At 36.4% G+C, this 24746-nt stretch overlaps 1 long non-coding RNA gene across 5 annotated transcripts in view; it reads left to right on the forward strand.

The window, feature by feature from the left end:
- LOC128112177 (uncharacterized) overlaps nt 1–24746 on the forward strand; it is a 610610-nt gene that overhangs the window by 329380 nt on the left and 256484 nt on the right. For all 5 annotated transcript variants that reach the window (XR_008218884.1, XR_008218883.1, XR_008218880.1 and 2 more), the window contains one exon: nt 16961–17006. This is a non-coding gene — a long non-coding RNA (uncharacterized LOC128112177). The remainder of the gene's footprint in view (nt 1–16960; nt 17007–24746) is intronic.

The raw sequence follows: 24746 nt of genomic DNA on the forward strand, positions 1-24746 counted from the left end.
AGTTCATGGTCAAATTAGCTAATCTTGACAAATGTTTACTGAATACCAAATATATTAATTAGCACTAAGTGTTGCCTACTCAAAGGGAAATATAACAAAGTTTCTGACCTCAAATATTTATATCTTATATTGAATGAGATCAAATTTTAGAGAGACAACTGATTTAACTTCCTACATATGTAAGTGCTGAGTGAATGATAACTTTTCCAGAGCCTTTGAAAGCTCAGGAACCAAGAATTTGCATAAGCCCAGTCTTGGTTAACCAGTTGGTATCAGCACCACTTTCTGATGGAAGAAAGCTCTCAGAGAATTTGCCCCTCGGTTTACTTAAAGCAGATACAAGCTGAGAAAATTTGGAGGACAAAATCACTTATAAATTGATCAATATAGATTATAGTAAACTTTATTTTCACAAAAGGAGAACAATGACTCATTATAATAAAATCAGCACTCTGCTGCAGATGCAATGTCAAGGTAAAAGAATTTCACTTCATAAATATATTTCTCATGGGAGGTTTAAAATATTTCCAAATAGGATCACTCCTTGGGGTGCAATAAAATTTTCATAGATTCAGGGTCTTGTAAATTGTTTGCTGTGAGGTCATGAGGACTTGAGTACAGATCCCCAGCATCCATGCAGTAGCAATAGCACTGATAATGATAAGAGCAACAATAACCAGTTAGCACAGGTCTGTAACTCCAACACTGTCAGGGAGAAGACAGGCTGATCCCTGATGCATTATGGCCAGCTCTTCCAGCCAATGGTGAACTCTGGGATCAGCGAGGTACCCTGTCTCAGAAAATAAGGTGGACAATGATTAAGAAAGAAGACCAACATCAACCTCTGGCACTCACCCACATACACAGGTGAACACCCCACTCCCACACACATACATGCCAAATATTCAATAGTAATTTGAATTTCCCATATAATTAAGGACTTACATTTTAAGAAAATTCAATACACATAAGTATGAGAACAATACAAGGCCACTGAAGATTGGACCTGAGAGTATTGACCCAATAGCTCTTAGTAGTCCTATCTTTCCTAGATATTATCTATGTAACATAATATAATTAGTTCTGTATGATATCTTGATCTGGGTAATTAAGGCAAATTTAAACTTCTTTCCCAAACACTAATCGTCGCAGAGATTTTGTACTCAATGCCAGAGGGACGGAGTTTTGCCACATTGACTGGACAAGGAGTGATGGATATATATTAATTTAAAGGCAATCACTAAGAAAAACTTAATGGCAAATAATGTTATATAAAAATACCATAAATTAGTTATCAGTAATTGGTGAAATTTTAATGATATATTGAATACTGGATTCTAAATCATTTTAGAACTTATAACAAGTATATTGGCATAATGAATAAATGACTTAGAATTAAAAAGCTATTTCTGTTTAACACTGTTTATCTCCAATAAAGTACTATGTGGTGAGAATGATGTTAAAAATGCACATTTAATTTAGTAAGAATTTTTTGTTTTATTTTTTGGGGGGTTGTTTGTTTGTTTTGTTTCATTTTGTTTTTCGAGACAGGGTTTCTCTGTGTAATTTTGGTGCCTGTCCTGGATCTCGCTCTGTAGACCAGGCTGGCCCGGAACTCACAGAGATCCGCCTGACTCTGCTTCCTGAGTGCTAAATTAAAGGCGTGTGCCACCACTGCCTGGCTAATTTCATAAGAATTTTGACCAGGTTGGATTTTACTTACAGTATTTGCATATAATATGTAGATAACAGGACATCTTACCTACAAAATATTTTTTTCATAGGCAACTTGAAGCCAGGTATTAATTTGAAATACTATTCTTCTGATATAAAAACAAGGTGTGTTGTTCTTCATTTACCATTTTCTAGTTCACCCACTTTCTAATTCTCATCAACAATCCTGGAACTTCCTACCTTGATCCTAACCATAATGCTTTGGGTTTTGGAATCAAACTCTCAGTGTTAAGATTAAATTTGACCTTGTTGTGCTGTGAGCATGCATATCTGGATTCCAGTCTTCTGTTCTTGCATGTTATTTCCATTTAGACTTCATGTGAGAATGAAGTAGGAGATGACAGAGTATCTGAACCAGCTTGATTCATGATGCATGTTAAATGCTTAGTCCTGGTAATTCTTGATATCCATTTGACCCTCTCATTAGGTATCTATCTTTTAGGTGCTAGACTAGGAAGTGGAGATGTGAGGCAGAGTATGACATTTGCTCTGTCTCCAGGAAGTTTAACTATGGTGAGGAGAGATGCCAGGGACTGGCACATTTTGGATATACTAAAGGACAAATAAAAAGAGCTTAATGGGGGCTGGAAAATATCTCTGGTGCTTGCTCTATTGGAATGAGGACCTTAGTTTGATTCCTAGCAATCACATAAAAAGCCAGACATGGTGGCATGTATTTGTAGTCCCCTGTACTTCCTGTTCCGGGAGGCAGAGGCAGGAGGTTTGCTGAGGCTCAGAAGGCAGTTGTCCTAGCAGAACTGGCAAACCCCAGGTTTTAGTAAGAGGCTCTGTCTCAGAAGACAAGGTAGACAGATCCTGAGGGAAGAACCCAAGATTGACCTCCGTTCTCCACTCAGACCTGCAATCCTAGATGTACCCCACACATGTGAACACATACACACACACACACACACACACACACACACACACACACACACACACACACACCAACTATATATACACATACAAATGCACACAGCACAGCACACATACATATAAGAACGAAAACAGTTAGTGTAGCAACTAAAGTATATATTACTGATTTTAAGGAAGATCACTATTTGCCTATTGATTTAATCAGTCAATTAGTTAACTAGAATTTATGTAAATGCTTTGTACATACTAGTGATTGTCCCAGAAGTGGAAAATGCTGTGGTGGAGGAAGGTCTTCCATATTTATAGGAACAGTTATCACCTTATAGGAAAATTATTACTTAATAATCAAAAGTAAATATGGAATTATGTATGGTACTATTGTTACAGCCCACCACCAAGTGCTAATAGAATCTCTTGGTAGAGGCTTGGCATGTTACTCAACACCCTGTAATGAAACAGAATAGGCCCCCACAAGAAGAATTATCTAGGCCAAAATGACAATAGTGTCAAAGTTAAGGAATCCAGTGGCAATCCCACAACCCTTATAGAACACAGGACCATCATAGTAGCTACCTGTCTTTTTAACTGATACATCCCTGAGGCCTAGAAATGGGCCTGACACATGAAAGATGTCCAGGAAGTGAATGCGATTAAGGATTACAGGGGAGTGGGAGAGCGGAGGATGGGTTCTTTCAGCACACGCTGAGAGGATGCAAGGTACCTTAGAAAGCCAAAGACTAGAGTTAGACAACAGTGCCATTGAGAAGACCAGTGGCCCTGAGCTTGTTGACCAAAATGCGCTTGCTCACTTCCTCTTCTCTGCACCTCCTTCCTGCTGAAATTTCATGGTGGTGACATTTTACTCTTTCCTCGGTGAACATGGTATACATTTTTAGGAAGATTTTAATATATATATACATATAATATTTTTTCTGTGCATGAGTGTATGTCTGTGTGAGTATATGTCATATGTGTTCAGGTATTCCTGGAAACCAGAAGAGGGTCTTGGATCCTCTAGAGCTGGAGTGACAGGCAGTTGTGACCCACCTAAGATGGGTGGGAAGAACCAATCTGGGATCCTCATGATAACCAATAAGCCCTCTTAGCTTCTGAGCCATCTCTCCAGCTCCATACATGACACATTTAAATCAATTCAACCCTTTCTATTTTTTTTCATCCAAGAATTCTGAAATTTATCCAGACTCTTTTGTTTCATTATTATTATTATTATTATTATTATTATTATTATTATTATTATTACTGTCATTGTTATTTTTTTAGGTTCTCAAAAAGTGGTTTAAACCAAGCAGACCAGGGAAGAATGGCAGAATAGCAGCCTAGGCGACTTTGCATGTAAACCATGATTCTAGGAGAGACTGAATTCCTCAGGATAGTAGACTCAAGGGAGTATTTCTGGGGTGGGTGGGGTGTCTGAAGCAGACATAGATGACTATTTTTAAAATCAGTCCCAACCTCCTTTTTCTGCTATTTACATTTAGCCAAAAAATAGACTATTGTTTTCCTTAGCAATGTGCTCTGTCTGCCTGGGGTAGGCTACAACCCCAGCCACTACCTCTCACGACCCCTTCACATGTTTTCACTCTGGCTTTTGTATTTTTGTTTCCCATTGTCCATTACTCATGAGGGAGAGAATAAACCACAGTCTTTCTGTTGTTCTCCCAGCCCCTCTCAAATAATTACTCTATGAAACACTTCATCCCATCTGTTATATGATTGCTAAAAATATAGCTTACCTTCATCAGCAAGGAAAAATGTTCCCTGGGAGTGTGTGAAGGCACATCTGCTCAAAACACACACACACACACACACACACACACACACACACACAAAGGCACATATTCACACACATGCACTCGCACACACAGTCACACACACACACACACACACGCACACACATGGACATACACACACACACACACACACACACACACAAGCACTTTGCTAGTGACTTATCCCACTACTATTAGGGAGCATCAATATCTAAAGACACTACATGAAGTGAGTATGAGGAAGGAAGAGAAGAATCTAGGGATGTAACTGACTGCTCATTTCTACCACATCTTGTACCCCTTCCTATTACTTAGAAAAGTAAAAATGTGACTAAAAAACAGGCATAAATGAAAAACAAAACATTTCTTTTGGTCATTTTAAATCAGATAACATATATATATATATATATATATATATATATATATATATATACACACACTGTTTTTGTTATATATATTGTACATGCTTCAATGTGGTGTAGAGAACTGTAGTATGCCTCTAAGTTGCTGGTATTGTTTTAACTAAATTCAACACTTTCAATACATTTTTTAAGACAGTGTTTTTTTTCATCTGTTTTATTTTATTTACATGGAGCACTTCTTTAGCTCTGGTTTGACTGGAAGACTTAAAAGGTCACCAACCAAAATTTCAAAAACACTCCCTGAACCCTGGTAGAGGTAGACACTCCTCAGATTCCTCATGGTGACCAAATGGCAAAAAAAAATGGCAAAGACACATCAATCTGTGGCCACCAAGCAGCTGCTGTCCAGATAAAGAAAACTCTCCTGGTTGATGAAGGAACTTCAGGAAGTGTTCTGTCTCCAAGGCAATGTTTCGTTGAGATAGGCTAAATTAAGGGTGAGACTATGCTTCCCTGGGTTAAGCAAGCCTTGTTCCCATACAGTAGTTGACTTCCTGCATGTGCTCCACAGGGTTGTCCAAGGACCCGACCCTGGATTCTCTGAAGCAACCGAAGAGACTTTAACATGCTTATTTAGAAGTTCTCTGTGGTGACCTGGTGCATTTTCTGATCATAAACAGCCTTTTTTGGGTTCTTCTCATTCTCTGTTTTGAAAGTCCTTGACAGTGGAAGGACACAAAATGATCATGAAACCTATTTTGAAAAACTGTTGCCAAGCAAGTTTTGGACATAGACTAACTTAACTAGGCTTAATTGTCTTCAATTGTTTATCCATGATCTACAACATGTATATGTATATGTATATATGAAAACAAAATCCTTAAATATATTTCCCATGTTTAAGTAACATTTTGAAAAGGCTTTATTATTAGGTAAAGTACTTTTAATATCTAATGCAAAATATCTCAAAATATTCTTTTTTAAATGGTACAAATAAATATGCATGTGTCTTTAAGACAGAAATATTTAGATAGTTATTTTCTAAAGAAAAAATTAAAAAAGAAACAATAATTATAAGTAAGCAATACAAATAATAGAGATAGAGTGTCTGCATAGTGAGTGTTTAATTCACTATACTCAAGGCATTTTGAAGCTCATAGATATTATGGTGTATATATATTTCATCTGTTCATATATTTAAGATAATATAAAATAGCTTATCTTCAAAGGAACTTTGTTTTTACATATACACAGGGGAAATTAATCCTGCATGTATTCATAAAAAAATTTCCAAACCTATGTACACTGTTGTATTCTAATATACTAATATATAATACTGTAGCTGTCCCTTATATTAACATTACACCCAGAACTGATAGTTGTTAAGTCCAGAGGGTAAGTTTGATTTCCTGGTTAGCTTTGGCTGTCAAATTGACACAACTTAGACACAACCTAGACATTGCCTGGGAAGAGAGCCTCAAATGAGGAATTCTCTAGACCAAATTTGCCAGTGGGCAGATCTCTGCGAACTGCCTTAATTGTCAATTGAAGTTAGAGGGCCTCACTGACTGTGTGTGGGATCATACTCTGTGCAGGTGGTCCTGGGCTGTCCTTGGAATAATCTGTTCATATTACCATCCACCAGTTACATTACTCTGATTGTATCTAGACTCAGCTATCACTTTTCAAGTTGTATTTAACTAACCTACTAATAGGAGCCTTAAAACACAGGTTCAATATTGTGTGCATAGAGGAGAGAGTACTACAATTATGGGCACACAGCCAAGCGCTGTATAATATAAGTAAAATTATTCTGGAAGTATTTCTGCATATGGAAAATTGGTGCGTGAAAGGGAGTTGTTTGTTTTTTCTTAAAGCAAAGTTCACATACTCCTGATATTTACTCTTAGCTCATTACAATCTACCCTGAGTCCATGTAGTTAATAGGCATAGCTAAGTTGCTGTGGGAATTGAGATTTAGGTTCTCATACAAAATCATCAAAACACTGAATATATTATCTGAAAAAATTATACATTTGAATAGTAATGACCAAGTTACCTTATGTAAAAGAAACATTTTTCTTTCAGAAAGTGCTTCAAAGTATCTAACTTCTAGTTTCTTTAGTCATGAATTTATTGTCACATATCACAATTCAAAGAAACATTTATTTAATACTGTTTGTACCTATACACATTTTTAAAAGTAAGGCTCACTTGTATTTTTTCAATGTGAGTAAACTTGCACAGTCACATGCTTTGCTTTCACATGGCTGAGAAATATCTAATAAAAATATCAAGATAGTTTATAACAGTTCCTATTCCTTTTCTGCTGTTGTTACTCATAATATGAGGGCTTCATTTTGAGATGCAGAAGTAGATATAAGAATGCTATTCATTCTGGAGAAACTTGCCAATACAGTTTTATATGTCAATTTGTCTTTAGGGTCCTTCTCTGAGATTTCATTGTGCTTTTCTTTTGTAAAACAAAGTGGAATCAGTTCTATGCTTCTCTGAAACTTCAGGGGCTTCTATATTGCCTGAGATTCAATTGCTGGTAGAGAGGTATATTTATGTATGTGTATATGTGTGAGTGAATGTGTTTATGTATGTGGTGGTGTATGTGCGTACGTATGTGTGTGCATGCGTGTATGCGTGTGTGTGTGTGTGTGTGTGTGTGTGTGTGTGTGTGTGTGTGTGTGTATAACCAATAGAAGGGATACAGATAAATGATGAACTCCTTGAATAAATTCACTAAGTAAAAATAATGTGCATTTTGTCTTAATTATACAAGATTGTGAGCAGGTTCTTCCAGGAACAGGAGCTCATATATTTTCATGGACCCTCTTTGGAAATCACTGGGAAATAATCTGAAATGTTTGAGCTTTATTTCATGAAAGTTCAGTAAGTAACAGAGCCATTTCCCCTTTGGTGTCTGAAGATAATAATTCTCTATTTGTAATATGTTAAAATTAATTTGTCTTTAAAAATGAAACAGCATTTAATTTACAAAGACCAGCTCTGGAATGGAAAGCCCTCCAAAAGTATAGTGGAAAAAATAAAGAGAGCAAACAACTGCAAATGGAAATAACGTAGCCTGTTAACTTGTTTTTTGTTAGCCAGGAAAGCCAACTCCACTTGTAGGTTGAAAGTGAAGAAAGAAATCCTATCCAGTGACATGAATAATGTCTGGGAATAGTAAGATTGCATCATTGTGGTGGTTTAAATGGGTTATTCCCCCATAAGTCTCAGATATTTGAACATTTGGTGCCATTAGTGGAACTGCTTGAGAAGGATTAAGAGGTGTGGTCTTTGTGGAAGATATGTGTTAACTGGGAGTTAGCTTTGAGGTTTCAGAAGAACACTGGTATTCCTAAAGTGCCTTTTGCATCCTGCTTGAGATTAGAGATGTGAATTCTTAGCTGTTTCTGCCACTGTGCCTCCATCCCACTACCGTGGATTCTAACCCTCTGGAACTGAAAGCTCAATTAAAAGTTTTCTAAGTTGCCTCGGTCATGGTGTTTTATCACAGCAATAGAGAAGTTAACTAAGACAACTATCATGCATGCAAATGTAGATAGTAATCACCTCCTTTAAATTATGTTATAGTTCAAGAAAAAAAAACAGGTGAACACAAAACTGAGCCATCCTTGTTCATGTAGGTTCTTAAGCTACAAATTTTAAAAATACATTTCAATATTTTATATATGTATATCAGCATGGTTATGTTTGTGTATTTATATGTTCTTCAAATAATTTTGCTAATGTTTACAATGATACATTTATAAGGTATGATTATTTACATTGGGGATGATATAGGAGACAGAGCCATACATTAATGATCTCAAATACAAATGCAAACTTACATAGTCTCTGGTGCCAAAACCTATGGGGGCGTTGAGACCTCAAGTCATACTTTGTTCTCTGTCTGATCACTTCCAGATCAACTCCAAAAGGATACCACTCCTACCATTTCTTCCTTTCTCAAAAGCCTGGGACCCTGAATTAGACATAGTGTTCCTTCATCTTCCTGCATAGTCTGGCCACCATTTGGCCTCTGACCCAATTAAATTTGTCTGGTATATCAACTGTTATCTACTATTATCAAATTGTCTACTTGTTCCCACATGCTTGACATCAAAGTAATCTTCACATCTGCATGCCAGTTGTAGTTCTGGAGAGAGGCAGATTCAACCTAATCAGAAAGAATAGGAATCAAGGTCTATGGTCTTGTCCAAGTGTTTTCAACCTCCCCAGACATGAAAGGATCATTGAGTTATGTCAGGACTGCACATCCAGTGTGATGCCACTTTGATCATATTCAATCACAGCACCATCCATGCAATGTGAGAGTGCAGATTCAGGTGGTAATTATTTTGGGTATAGCCCTTCACCATCTATGTTCTTATTCCTCATGCATAGAGCTAGCTTGCATACTCATAAGATGTCTATTTGTCCTGAAAGAAAGACAAGAAGTCAGCCCACAGAGAGGTAACCTTAGGTTAGTTCTACAGGTGAATTATTCTAGATCACTCGATCGCATCATTCTTAAGACCTTGGGGATGAGACTATATCATCATTTCATTTCCCATTACTGTCTTTATTGAGAGATGTGGGTTCTTCAATGTCCACATAAACAAGAGTAAACTAGTAATCATCACAATAGCTGAGCAATAGTATGCAATATATAATGTTAGTATTATTATTAGGAAATAATATTAGGAAAAAAGGCTTATCTGAAGAAGGACCACTTCAGTTGAAATTTGAAGGATGGACAGATGTCAACTAGGCAGAAAGAGAGGCCGGAAAGCTGTAAGGCATTTTCTTAGGCAAGGTAAAAACTATGTATTGAAAGCAGACACAGTGTGTTCAGATTGTTGTTGACATTTGGAGAGCATGGAGGCAAAAATGAAACACAACTGATGAAACTTGGCTGCCTACTCACCACGCGTTTTATATTCTCAGAAGGCAAATGATAAACAATTTAATGAATAAATACATTACATGCTAGGAAATAATTCATTCTTTGAAAATGGCTTGAATGAAATTAAGAATAGTGGCTACATTTAGTGTTTAAGAATGAAGTCACTGAAACCAATATAGCAACTTGTGAACAATTATTAAATCTAGGCTGTGTACTTGAATGAAGCTTGTTTTGTCTTTCTGTACACTGGAATTTTGACAGATTTATGACACAGCTACCCCCTCCTAGATATATAACACAGGAACTGACGAAGATGTAAATCTATGTTTATTGCTGTATTATTCAGAATAGCTATGAAATGGAAACTCCCAAGATGTCTACCACTAAAGAAAGAATAGAAAAAAAATGTGGTTAATGTATACAAAGGAATTTTACTCAGCCATAAAAAAATGAAGTCATGATATTTTCCAGCAAATGGATAGAACTGGAAATTCTTAAGTGAAGCAACTGAAGTTCAGAGAGACAAACAACACATGTTTTATCACAGATGCAGACCCAAAATCCTAAGTTTTATTTGTGTGTATGTATGCATGTGGATGTGTGTTTAAGTCATGAAACTAACAAGGAGCTGACCTGAGAAAAGTCAAAGATGTCTTATGTAGAGTGGAGAGAGGGTAATGGAGTGCATATAACATGAACATAGACAGGAGGCTATTGGAGGAATGAGGGGGACGCACAAAAGGGGTCAGAACGATGGGAGAAGGAGGAACTGCAGAGGTAGGTCAACATAGACAAAGTGCAATAAGATGACGTCATGGTGCCCAGTACTTTATATGCTAATCTTAAAAACTAATAAAAATAAAACAAAACAAAAGTACACAATTCAAGTAAAAATGATTTTATAAGTAATACACTTGCTGTCACTGGAAGTAGGACTCAAGTCTCCAAGAGAGATCATTTTATACAGACTTTAAGTCTGTGCCTTACTTTTTGAATCCACATTTAAGGCAGTATCACAGGAAAGAAAGCAAAGAGGGACTCTGGTGAAACTTAAGACTACACCTTCTCTTTCACTACCAGCTAGATGAAGACACATAGTAAATGCCTAACAACTCTCCCTCAGTGCTCTGAGCGGTAGGCATTTTAGAACGTGAGTGCTAATAAGTAGTTAAAGAATATGCCTTGAGGCACTTTACCAGGGAGCAGAAACATGAAGTTTGGAAATTATATGTTAGTTGTTAATCATTGAAAAACTTGATATCATGGTGGAGAGAATCTCTGAGGATCATTAAGGGAAGCTGTGTTCCTCAAGGACAGGGACCCCCCCCAAAAAAAAATTGTCCTTCCCCATGGCAGTCTGTGTGATAATGTTTACACTGTGGTTTTTAAGTCTATTGATTAGAAATATAGCATATTAGTAAGAGTTTTCTGAAGGGAGAAAACAGAAAGAATATACACACATATACATAGATAGATGTATATAGATAGATAGATGATAGAAGATAGACAGACAGACAGACAGACAGACAGACAGATAGATAGATAGATAGATAGATAGATGGATAGATAGATAAAAAGGGATTAGACTGCCTTACGGGATGTGGCCAATAGTGGTTGTTCTGTGACAGAAAGATTCACATAATGTTAAGAGTGGTACTGGAGTCCTGGAGGACTCTTGGACAGCTACTGGTTTTTAGTCTGTGTAGGAATCCTGACGAAGTTGCAATTTAACCAATTGCAGCAACAGGACATACAAACTTGCCAGTGAGCATGAGGTCAAGAGGGCAAAAAGCAAAGCTTCCTTCCTTCATGGCCTTCTATCTGGGCTACCATAAGGAGGTGTTACCCAGACTGAGGGTAGATGTTTCTTTTCTTTTTTTTTTTTTTAAGAAATTTTTTATTCATTTTACATACCAATCACAGATCCCCCTCTTTCCTCCTCCCACCCCTCCAGCCTTTCTCCTCCCCCAACCCACCCCCCCCATTCCCTCCTACAGGCAGGTAAGCCCTTCCATGGGGAGTCAGCAAAGCCAAGTACATTAAGGAGAGGCAGATCCAAGCACCTCCCCCTGCATCAAGGCTGCTTAAGGTGTCCCACCATAGGTAGTGGGCTCCAAAAAGCATGCTCATGCACTAGGGATGGCTCCTGATCCTACTGCTCGGGGGCCCCTCAAACAGATCAAGCTACAAAACTGTCTCACGTATTCAGAAGGCCTAGTGCAGTCCCTTGGAGGCTCAAAACAATTATTCATGTTACATACCAATCAAAGATCCCCCTCTTCCCTCCTCCTGCCCCTCCAGCCTTCCCCTCCCAACCCATTCCCCATTTCCTCTTACAAGAAGTTAAGGCCTCCCATGGGTAGATACACTTAGTAGAGGCAACTCCAAGCCCACCCCCCCTTTGCCTCAAGGCTGTGCAAAGGTGTCCCATCATAGGTAGGGGACTCCAAAATGCCTACTCTTGCACCAGGGATGGATTCTGACCCTACTGCCAGGGGACCCCTTACACAGATCAAGCTACACAACTGTCTCGCTATTCAGAGGGCCTAGTCAAGTCCCAGGCAGGCTCCATAGCTGTTGATCTAAATTTCATGAGTTCCCACTAGTTGGGTTTGGTTGTCTCTGTAGGTTTCCCCATCATGATCTTAATGCCCTTGCTCATAGAATTCTTCTTCTCTCTCTGACTGGACTCCTGGAATTCAGCCTGGTGTTTGGCTGTGGATCTCTGCATTTGCTTCCATCAGTTACTGGAGAAAGGCTCTAATGATGACAGGGTATTCCCCCCTCTGATTACTGGGGTAAGCCAGTTCAGGTACCTTCTCCATGACTGCTGAGGTCATTTGGGGCTGGAGAGATGGCTCAGTTGTTAAAGGCTAGGCTCATAACCAAAAATATAAGAGGGTAGATGTTTCTGCTCCAAATAATCTGATTAAGACAATCCTTCCCAGGCAGGAGTGCTCAGCAGTTTGGGTTCCAGTTAATTCCAGATGTGTCAAGTTGACAACCAAGATTAGCTATCACAAATAGTTATTAGTTAATATAATATGTGTAATTAAGTTGGGATAGTGTCAAAACTATTCATAGATTATTGATTTGATTCCACACATTTTTATTTAATTGCTGTGGTATCTAACTCCTACTCCCTCATTCCCCTTACAGAGGTAACCATAACTACTCATGGGAATTTTGGGGTACAATCCTCTTTAACTGACTGCAACCTGGTAAAAGGGTAATGGAGCAGAAAACACTATGATGTTCCCATTTTATCTTAAAGCATAACCTAATTTCATACTTTTGTTTACTTGCCTTCTTTTATAGACTTAGTACTATATCTTAGAGATTTATTTATTTTTAATTACATTTATTAGCATATAAACTCCATTAAGAGCAAGAAATTCTTATTTTGAATATAATTTTCTAAATAAACATTATCATTTTGTATTTTCCAAAATAAAAGATGGGACACATTTTAGTGATGAATTCTTATGTATTCCATTAATTTCACTCAATATACATGTATATTACAAAAGAGTATGTGTATATGTGATTTTAGCAAATTATATTTTACTTACTCTGTAGTATATAAAGTAGTCAAAGTTATGCATTATACTTCGTAGGTAGCTGTGGTGTTAAAACACAGCATATTTTACTTGCATGGAGATTTTTATTCCAAAAAGGTATTGAACATGACAATCTGACAATGTGTCCTTGGGATGCTGTCATTTCTTGTCTCAGATCGGCTGACAAGAAGTCAGGTGGCCTCTACAAGTTGTTTAAGAACACTTCCAAAACCATCTTATTGGCCATGTTCCAGCTGTCACTTGGGAAAACATGTGATCAATTGAGATCCACCGGCGCAGCAGGAAGCCAGTCATCTCACTTGCTCCAATAGAGCTTTTGTGGGGTAAAGGCCTTATCAAATTCCTTGGACATGAAGTTACTGTTGGAGCAGCTGTATTTCCTAACGATTTCATCACCAAGAAAGAAGCTGCAGCTCTTGAAAGGTCACATGCCCTAATAATGATCTAAATCATGCTGCTATTGTTAGGAAGAGAAGTGGAAATGGTTACATGGTGATACTGTCAAAACTCTGCCCACACACCTTCCGTTGGCGTTAAGCTGTATCCCATCATGTAAATCACAGCATCCCGATGTAATTGCAGATGCCTAGTTAAGAGATTAACAATAACCCTAACCTCATCCAGAACTTGGATTCACAGTGATGGATTCAAATCATAGAAATGGAAATGGATTGTGCAAAGGGCTTATGACATACATACACATAGACATATGTATGTGTATGTACATATGTCTCATAAAGAATAGTCCACTTGGTTAATAATGGAAAATAACTTGTATGCATTCTTCTTTGTTGATTACATAGAGAAAATAGATTTTAAATGAAGCATATCCTGCTAGCAGTTACCACTTGATTTGAATCCTAAAGAAGGCTGGGAAGATAAATCTTAAAACTCTATTGATGGGAAGGTTTTCAATATCATTTCTACAATATAAAAACAAAGGCTTGCAGACCATGAAAAGAACATAAGCTGTAATAATAGAATTACACTTTATTTAAAATGTGCTAAGGTATGTTTTAACTCACGTCTACCTGTAAAGTCAAAGATCTTACCAAAACAGTCAATGTTCCTAAGTCAGTTTGTAGGTGAAGCTAGTTTTAACATATGGATTTTCATAAACATATTAATCATCATTCCCTGGATGTCATTATAAAGAACTAGCTTCTCTCAGTGGTGCAGAGGGCAGACAATGCAAAGCTACTTGTCCAGACATACTTTGGGGAAGAAAGCATAAGTCCACCCTTGCTCTTTTGAATGCTGTTAATAGCCTGCTTCAGTAGAACAGAATCTTGTGACTTGTACTGATAAAAGAACTGGGATCTAGAATACATTGAGTGGTAGCCTAAATTCTCTTTGTAAAGTGCTTAATATGGTTTTCATAGAAGCTCAATAAACGTTCTCTTCGCCAGAAGACAAGAGAGGTGAACAGAGTCTTTAAGTAATTTATGTTTTAAAATGTCTAATGACTTGTCTCCTCTTCACATTCCCTTAGCTCTGCAGATTCTTTCATACCATATTAAAGAAAACTTTGTCATAAAATCCATGAAATAGGAAATAGCATTTATTAATGTTAACTAATGTATGTAATTGTGGTACCCTAAGCCAGAGGATGCTCATTAAGATGGTCTAGTCATTCACAACACACATCCCACTTTGAAAGCCACAGACGTGTTTATTCCTCCTGACCTCCATTTTGGACATAAGAAAAAGCAGGACTCTTCTCTAGAGTCAAAAATACTTGAGAGTATAAACTGAGTAATATATTAGAAGGATCTATTCCAGTGTTAAGTATATTTGGTAGTATAAACATAATCCTATGCACAAGAGTGTGTAAACAAGCATGTTCATAAGTTTCTATATCTGAAAAATGTAAGTTCTGAGATCATATGTCTTAAACTAATGATGTAGATACATTTTATACATTATCTGTTACTGGTGTTTCAGAAAACATTCCTTTGTGATTTCTTGTGTGGCTTTATTTCACTTAAAAATGGTTGGATTTGGTTATTTAAACCTTGACACATAAATGTGTGCCAACATTCTTTCTTAATGATTCAAGAATAGAAATGAAAAAAATGCCATAACATAATCTGGCAAATTTATCTTACTATTAAGCAGTGCTCTGTATTATTAGAGACATTAGCCTCTTCAATTGCATATATTTCTAACTGTTAAGTTATTTAAATGTCTCATTAAATATTTTATTGAATGTCTTTTCTTATATCTCATATGACTTTCTAATCTTAGCAAGTTTATCTTTGGGCATTTTGTAAAAGAAACATGAATTAGAAAGGGGGATGCATGCCATTGATACTGTGAGTTTCCTATGTGGCCCACACAAGTAGTTTCTGGGATTGTAGCAGAAACACCTTCTCACAGGCATGGCTTGCTATGTACTCTGTTCTCAGTCTCTTACAATTCTAGATCTAAATAGTTTGGAGAGGAGAATCTCTGCATATGCACTACTGTTTGTCTGATCACACTAAGAACATGGTGTTTCTTAGGAAAACAAACTGGTCCAAGAATTATTTCAGGAGTGTTATTATGGTGATTTAAAAAATTGTGAATTGTTAGTAAAATCGTGTTATCATTTATGTTTCACAGATGTTTATGTATTTGTATTGGTGGGTAAACGTGAGCCAGAGAGCCAAAATGTCCCTCCAATATTGCCTTCAATCTCCATGTCAATTTAGAATGAAGAACACGTTAAAGAGAAAAACACTACATTTTGTTGGTTTATTTAACGTTAGCCCAGGAAACACATTTCATATTGAGGATTTCTGTAGAGTTTCTTGCACATCCAGCTAGTGGTGTCATTAACTAGTTGTGCCAGCTTTGGGCACGTTTTCCACACTTGCTCTTTCTCTGGCTTTCTCTGATTGGTGTCTAAGAAGTTTATGACCGAAATTCTGACCACTAATCCAGTGGTATATCTCCTCATAATGGAGAAGATTTTTAAGAAATTCAGTGCTAAGTAAACACGACTGACTCAGATCCCCAATTTGGGTCTAAAATATAATGTTCTTGGGAGCAGAATTCACGATTCCACTCCCTCCGCTTCTCGTCAGTCTTAGGAGGTACAAGGAATTTATGACTCAGTGCTGTGGAATGATTATGAAACCAGGAAATTAAAAGGCTACCCTGAGTCCTGCCATGAGCTAGCAAAGGGACTGCTTTGATTATCTGTCAACAGTTGAGTTTTCAATTACCCTCTAGTCTACCAGTTTCTGTCTTCATGAAAGACACAAGATGTTTCCTGGTGGCAAGTCCCTATTGCTAGATAGTATCTCTATGCAGCCTCAGAAACGCAGGATGTGTGTCACCCTGGGCAGAAGTTTTATCATATCTAAAGAATTAGCTGCTTTCTTAGCACCTATATTTTTAGTAATGCAAGATGTTAGATATGTCTGTAGGTATTTAGTTTAATTTTTTAAATTTCTTTTATTTTGTATATATGAGTGTTTTGCCAACATATATGCACCGTGTGTGTGTGTGTGTGTGTGTGTGTGTGTGTGTGTGTTATCAGTGACAGTGTTATCAGCCTTGTGAACACATGAAGTGGGAACAGAGGATGCCTTGAAGCAGTGTGTGGTTACCCAGCTTATATGTTACTAATATTAAATGTTGATAATGACTTTAAAGCTATCTAACCCTTACATTTCCCTCCATGTCATCTATTTTCCATTTCTTTCCCAGGTTACCCTTAATAGTCACTCAGAAAGAATTTACTCAACTATAAAAGGTAGGAAAAAAATCTTTTCTTATTATAAATTTGTTTTAGTTGTTTTAAAATAGACCATCATAATTAAATATCTAGGATTGATCCTGCCTATTGTCAGTGGTGTGTATTTTCTCTACTTAATTGCTAAATTTGAATTAATCACAATCAGTGTTTGTCAGTTTGAGTATTTTTCTATTGTATTTGTTTGCTTTACGGAAGACATCATTTTGCTTTATATATGTAGACATTTCTTTTATTACATTCTCAATGATTTTATAGTACCTTGGCATACTATATATAATCTCCATGTATCAGGAACCTTCACAAACAGACAGACAGACAGATAGACGGAGATAGTGAGTAGCTCTTATGCACAATAATTTTATATTTTTCTTGCTATTCTATACCTAAACATTTTAAGGAAATGATGCAGACATACAACACACAAAAGCTAGTTGTGAATAATTTAACAACATAAATGTAAATTTGGAAGGATTTTCCTCAGTATTTACTTTGCTTAAAAACACTGAAAATACAGCCCTTCCCTTGGTTAGGGCGTACATGAAGATAAATTTAGAGTTTCTAGTCTAGTAAATACTTCTCTGATAATAACTTAATTGTAGCTATTTCAAAGCAAATTGGTTAATTGTGGTGAATCATATGCAGATTGCTCCGATGTAGGTCAACCCCCACTCCCACATTCTAGAACCTCTTTTCTAATTCAGGGCAGACTGCTTCATGCCTAAAAGAGCAGAAAAGTACAGATCAGAGACCTTGGAGAAAACTGAAACAATAACATCAATAACATAAAAGTTAACAGTGCACCAGGGGTCAGAGTGTTCCCATAAAAGTGGGAAGGTAGGCTGTGTTTATTTAGAGCTGGGTTAATGATTTCTTAGCTTTGTTATATTGTTGGGGAGAAGTTTACTCATTTGCCAAGATTTGTGGCCACCAAACCATGGCCTGTAAGATGATGCTTCTCAGTATGTAAAGTACATGTGGTGACATCATTCTTGGCAGCTCATTGAGATAAAATGAAGATCAAATTAAAGCAAACAGATAAACAAACAAAAAGAGGTTGGGGGTACTGTAAAATGACTCCTTAAGCCCCTATGGAAATACAGTTTCTTTCAGTGCTCTGAATGAATGATAGAAGAGTTGATCCCAGAAAAGCATATGCAGCTCCTGGCAAGGCCATCTGAGGGGTTGATGGGAGAACACCATGTGCCAACCATGCCGAAGCAGTCTGGGTGCAGGTGCAGAGCTCAGAGCTTTCTGTTGCTAGCTGTTGCATGCAGGTCTAGTCTACAGGTGTCTTTGTGCAGAAGTATTGTATTGTTGTCTAATGAATGGCCAAGCTCTCATGATACCTGTCACACTTTATATGTGCTGTTTGTTGTATTTCTCATAGAACATTTGATATCTGGTAATAAGTGTATTGCAAACTGAGATTTGGATGGTTACACTTATTGGCTTTTATCTTTGTGTGCCATTGCTGAATTTTTTGACATATTGAAAAAAGAAAAAAAAAAACATGAGCCTTGTTGTTTATTGATTAAAAACTACTTTTAGGCTTTAGTTCTAAGAAATTTAAAATTCTGCATTGATATGAACTTTTAAATTATTACTTTTAAATTATAACTGGAATTTGATTATTCTAGAGATAGAACTGGAGACTGATGCTGTAAATAGTCAATTATTTCCCTAGCATGCATATGGGTGTGGCTTCTCAGCTATAAAAAAAGAACCATTTATGCCTATAGGTAATTTAATCATTAAGGGTCTTTAAATATTGACATTTTCTGAATTATTACAAAGCAGTAATTTATTTAAAAAATTCTTTCTGTGAACTCAGAAAAAGATTCTTATTTTTAGTATTAATATGATGTTACTAAATTACATTTTAATAAATCTATTTGTTTGCAAAATAGATGATACATACTTTGCACCTCTAATGTAAACCCATGTTATGTGAATTACTTAAAATATGAAATAAAGAATTATACTGTATATGAAGTGACATTTCCCCAAAAGTTAGCTTACTAACATTTGATTGTTTTAGTATTTTGTCATGTCCATAAACAATAATAAAGGCAAATGGTACTTTCATTCTGTCTCCACAATTCTGAGCTTTTTCCTCTTTTAATTGTAGATCTCCATCCAAGTCAACAGTATCCATTTCCTCTTTATTAATGACTTGCATTAGATGATCTTTGGGTGTATCATAATTTATTTAATAGATCCTCTAAACATTGCTTTTAAAATAGAACTTTGAAATAAAACAGAGAGAAGCTTTCCTTAATTACACTCCTGGCAGACATACAAAAGAATAATTCCCATTTGTATATTGAATCAAGAAATTAAGGAGTGAAAAAAAATGTTTTTCAAGAGGCATAGAAAACAGTAATAGGTAAGAGTGCTTCTGTCAGAGGAAAGTAAATGGTATAGATAATCATGAAAATGTGTCATAAGTAGGTAAAATTGACAATCATCCAAATTCCTCAAGACTTACCACAATGCCGCCTCTTTCCATCAGCATTTAGAGATTTGTCTCTTTCTCTGTGATGGTCATTTGTCAGACCTCTCCATAGCAACTTCGGGGAAAAACTGAATTCATTTATAAAAATTAATTTGTATTTATCTTTTTGTCCACAGTAGGCTATTTGCCAAGAAGGTAATGACTATGTATTACTCATCTTTGAAATTAATGAATGCAGAATAAATATTCATTCAATTACATTGGGTTGAAATGAGACAAAAGAGAGTTATCAAGTAAAACTATTAAATAACCCATGTATTTTATAAGGTGCCATTTCTTGCCCTTCTATTATCTCTGGATTAAATTGTAATTCCTAATGGATTAGGCACAAAAATATAAACATATAGATTTTGATGTACAATGAAATTTATTTTGAATGAAATTTTCATGGTTCTTTTTGGTATTCATATATAAAATCATCCTAAAATGCAGCCAGGCAGTGGTGGTGCATGCCTTTAATCCCAGCATTCAGGAGGCAGAGCCAGGGGGATCTCTATGAGTTTGAGGCCAGCCCGGTCTACAGAGCAAGATCCAGGACAGGCACCAAAAACTACACAGAGAAACCCTGTCTCAAAATAAAAAAAAAAAAAAAAAAAAAAGATTATCCTAAAATATCATACATAAGATTCAAGTATTTGAGACAATATTTATTATACAGTAAATTTACTCATGTGGTCTTAAAATTGGAAGTACATGACTTGATATGGACTTGGAATTTCTGTTGACTTTCATGCATTATTTACATGTATAATATTGCTATGTTTGTTAATACTCTATGAAAAAAATGGCTTTGTTGAATCAAAAAACTCAGGATTTATTTGTCAAAGAATGAAAGAAGAAACTCTGAAGACAAAGAGTGTCACAATATGTTGTGAGATGTGAATTGCTATTCATGCCATTTGAGTCATGGATATTATCTCACCAACAAAATTAGGGTTATCACTGGATTGAATTGGGTTTGAAAGAATGTCAAATCTCTTAGTCTGAGCTTAATGGTAATATTCTTTTAAAACATGGAGACTAGATTTACTAATTTCTCTTTGGGAGAAAATAAATAAAAGTTAGCCAGCACACAAAAGACTCTGTAGAAACTTAAAAAAATGAATTTAAACTCAACTGTTTCCAGTACATAACCAGGGCCCTTAGAAGAGTCTGTAAGTTGCCTCATCCCTTTCTTGTTTTCTGTTCAGCTGGATTAAAAATGAAGTGCCACCAGGGCCCATGCACATAAAAATGAGTATATTAGAACGAATAGCAAATACTGAGAGATGTTGTGGAAGACAATGGAGTAGATGGTCATGTGATTTGTATCTGGAATGTGACAACGTCCTATCTTGTCATTTTTTTCTGATCAATTCTCTATCCCAGCATTCCCAACTTCTCAAAGAATAGGATATTAAGATAGGATCTTATATGTGACATATCATGGCTTTGCTTGTTCACTCAAATTTAAAAAGAAGGAACATAACAAAGACAGACCAAAAGGAGGCACACAAAACATTCAATGAATTAAGTCAAGTCTTAAGTAGACAATTCCCCACATATAGGTGCCCTGTCAATGTTTTAAACAACACACTTATAAAATCATAGGGAAAAAAACCAAATCACTCTTACCTAAGTTCCCCCTTCCATTAAAAATGTCATAGTATCTTAGGGGAGGTAATAGAAATAGCACACACACACACACACACACAAACACACCAGTTAAGCTTATTTCTGAATTCCAGAATCCAGAAAGACAAGAGCCAGAAAGCAAAGAGAGAACCAAGTGAGGCAGGAGGGTGTTCCTACTATATATCATGTTATTAAAATATTGTTCTTGATACTTCCTATGACTGGCAATTTATGCCAGGAATTTATTACCATCTCCTCCTTAATTCAAGTTTTCTGCATATCTTTATGCTGTATTAATCCCATAAGGCAGCAATGAATAAAGTTAATGGATCAACAGGAATTAAGACTCTGAAGTTAAGTTCAGGTACATATCTATCTTGTCACATGATTGCTATTGAATAAAGTAGTTCTAACAGACCCACCACTGCTTTGTATCTTGTCTTGTTTAAGATTCCTTTTACAGATCTGTCCTAGACTGACTCTCTCTTTGCTCATCTGTCAAAACCTTCCTAGTCATACTCCCATATATTCCATTGTACTTAGTGACATTGTACTTACAGTTGCTCATATGTCTCTCTTCCCTAGGAGAATTGAGAGTTTTGAGGCCAGAAGTAATCTTTAAAACTGTTGTGTTCTGAGGAGGCAGTATGGAATAGTAGAATTTAGAGTTAGACCATAATGGCATCTGAAGAATGGATATGCTTTGCCTAGTACTCATAGCAAAGAAATAGACAATTTACATGTCAGAGTAAGTATATACGTATGTGCAGGTGTAGATAAACATGTGTAAGTGCCTGCACATGAGTTAACATGTTTGCATGATTTCCAGTGTATAACCTGTCATGAATATGTCATGTGTATTGTGCTTGTTGGTGTGAAAATATGTGTTCACATTTGCTTATGTATTTAACAATTTGTGTGTATGTGTCTAGAACCAAATATTGTAAGGTTTTACAACTGAAGATCTTTTCCTTAATTAATTATGTAGTGAAGGTCCCAGTCTCAGTGCTTATTGGGATTTTTTCATTCTTTATGCTACTGGGTAGCTTGAAGATGTCTCTCAGATTTAATACCAAGGTCTACACTTTCTTCAGGAGCCTCAAAAACACAGTAAGAGCTTATGATTCCAGCTTAATGAATTCTTTCTCTAGCTGATGACTTTGCATTCCTAAATATTAATTCTACTAGAATTCCCTTCTATGAGACTTTTCTTCTTCTCTTCCTACATACTTACCTTCCATCAACCACCAGAAACATCTGGAATAGCATTGTGGTCTTCTTATGGGCAAAAACAATATCTATGATTCAGACTGAACTACATTAAAAAAGTAGGGAGATTCAGTCCCATGTCTGGTCCATTGCTAGTGACTTACAGTTCTTGAATGAATGTCAACTTAATTGGTATTAACTGGCAAGATAAAGGTTAACATAACTTATGGAAGAAGAGCTAGGCACTGAAGTAGAAGCATCCAGTAGGCTGGTGATTAGGGAAGCAGACAAGTCTATAGTTCCCCTAATGTGCTTTATATTTTCTGTGATGAAGAGCAGTATTATAGAGTTTTCTCTGCAAAATGAATGTCCCTAGTTTTTCCCATGTATAAAAGGAATTTAATGTTATACTTTGTGTTACAGTTTGATCACTGGTGGCTACATCCAAAGGAGGCAGGACAGATGTGGAAATGTTTAACTATGGTATTTCACTAATCTTAGCAAAGAAGCTGAAGATAGCATACAGCAATAACGAAAGGTTTGAAAATCCAGGGAGTAGTACCAGTGCATGATTTTGGAGTCTCTTAGGGAATGGATTCAGTGGAACTTCTCTTGGGCTTTCTGTGTAGTCAAGGGGGGAATGAAAATGGCAGTATGAAGGGAGATGAAAGCCTGGAAAATTCCTAAAATGTGTTCCTGTGTTTCTGGATGGATGACATTACCCTAAATTAAACTAAGGTATATGGGAGGACAAGTGTGTGGGATGTAGGGAGAAACGTAAAAAAGAATCCGGTTTTAGAAATTAAATTTGAAATGCCTGTTGAGGAGAGGTCAAAGCTGCAGAATGTACATATGTGTTTCCTGCCTGTGCATATGTAGCAAGAATTCCCTGCGCCAATGCTTCTGCACGCCACAGTGTCATGCAAAAGCTTTGCTTTCTCATTAATTTATTGCCATCGCATTAATTTATTGCTTGAATGTATCATTTGAAACTCCAGTAATTCATTCCATATTTCCAAGCATACCACAAACAGAGAATGCTACAGCTTAAAACTTGTTCCAGACTTAGGGGAAAAAACAAATCATGTGTCTCTACTACCAAAGAAAATAGGAGACGTGCCAGCTACATGCCTCAACCTGTTTCGGTTTCAATTACCTGAATTATTGAGGCAGAAACAACCTTTGTGCTTGATTTACCCTTGTGATTGTCTTAGTCTGCTTAGCCTTGCTTGGGGCACATTTCCATGGTCTACTATTATTAGAAAGGAAAATTTACATCCTTTTCTTTGGTATTTCCCCTCAAATAGAAGCACTCATAACGTCTTTATTAAGAGAGGAGTTTGCTGATCCAAGGCGGAAGTGTCCACCAGTATTTTCTTCTGTTACATTGTGATTGATCTGTTACTTCTTTTTTTCTTTTATACCACAAACCTCATGACTCAGTCTTGTCACTATGACTTTTGAGCATCACCCATCACCTGATTTAAAATATCCAAAAACTACCAAATACACTGTAAATATCAGCTAATTCCCCAGTCAACAACAGCACCTGAAATGAAATTTGTCCTGCATCAATAAGACGATTTCAAGACATGGAACCCAACTTTGGTTATTGACAGAGCAATCCCCTAAATGTAAAGGTTTCAACTGAATGTAGTTTAACAATACAGTCTCTTAATATTTCACCCATAATAACTACTTTGTGGTCTTTTTAAGCATTTGGGATAATCAAGACTGATAAATATAGTATTTGAGTGAATCAAGTTTCCTTTTGGATAGTCTTCTATGAATGAAGTAGACATGACATATGTCATCTCCTTCCTTTTCTCTTACACACAGTCAATGATAGTATCTGTCTACTTTCAATAGTCCGTTTCCCTTATGATTCTAAAACTCAAAAACTCAAATAGGTATAAACCTGAATATTTTAAAAGTAAGAAACATTTAATAGACTAAAATAAAGTATGCAAGCAGCCTCTCACTGTTAATTTTAATTTATCAACATTTTATATTTTATGGATTTAGTCAATGGGCATTTGTCTTTTATTGCTTGTCAGATAATGTAATAGGCATTGGAGACTCGGTAGTCACGAGTCATATTTGTTCTTGGAGATGTATACACAGATAAAAGAGCACAGATGTAATCCAGGGTAACAGCTTCAAGTGGGACCTGTACAGGCAGAGATATAAGGTGATTTTAAGAGCCAGGCACACTAACTAAATTAGTAAGATAGTTCCAGGTACAATAAGTACATAATGCAGCTAAAGAAATCCCACTTGAGAAATATTAATATGATGTGTATAAAGAGTGGAGGTGGATGAGAGGCAAGGTGAGGAACCACATGCCAGATCTCAAGAGCTTTTCAGGCAATGCTAACTACTTTAAACTAAAAGGAGAG

Source organism: Peromyscus californicus, unplaced genomic scaffold (genome assembly GCF_007827085.1).
Source record: "Peromyscus californicus insignis strain IS unplaced genomic scaffold, ASM782708v3 Scaffold_16__1_contigs__length_79575227, whole genome shotgun sequence".
Taxonomy (NCBI): domain Eukaryota; kingdom Metazoa; phylum Chordata; class Mammalia; order Rodentia; family Cricetidae; genus Peromyscus; species Peromyscus californicus.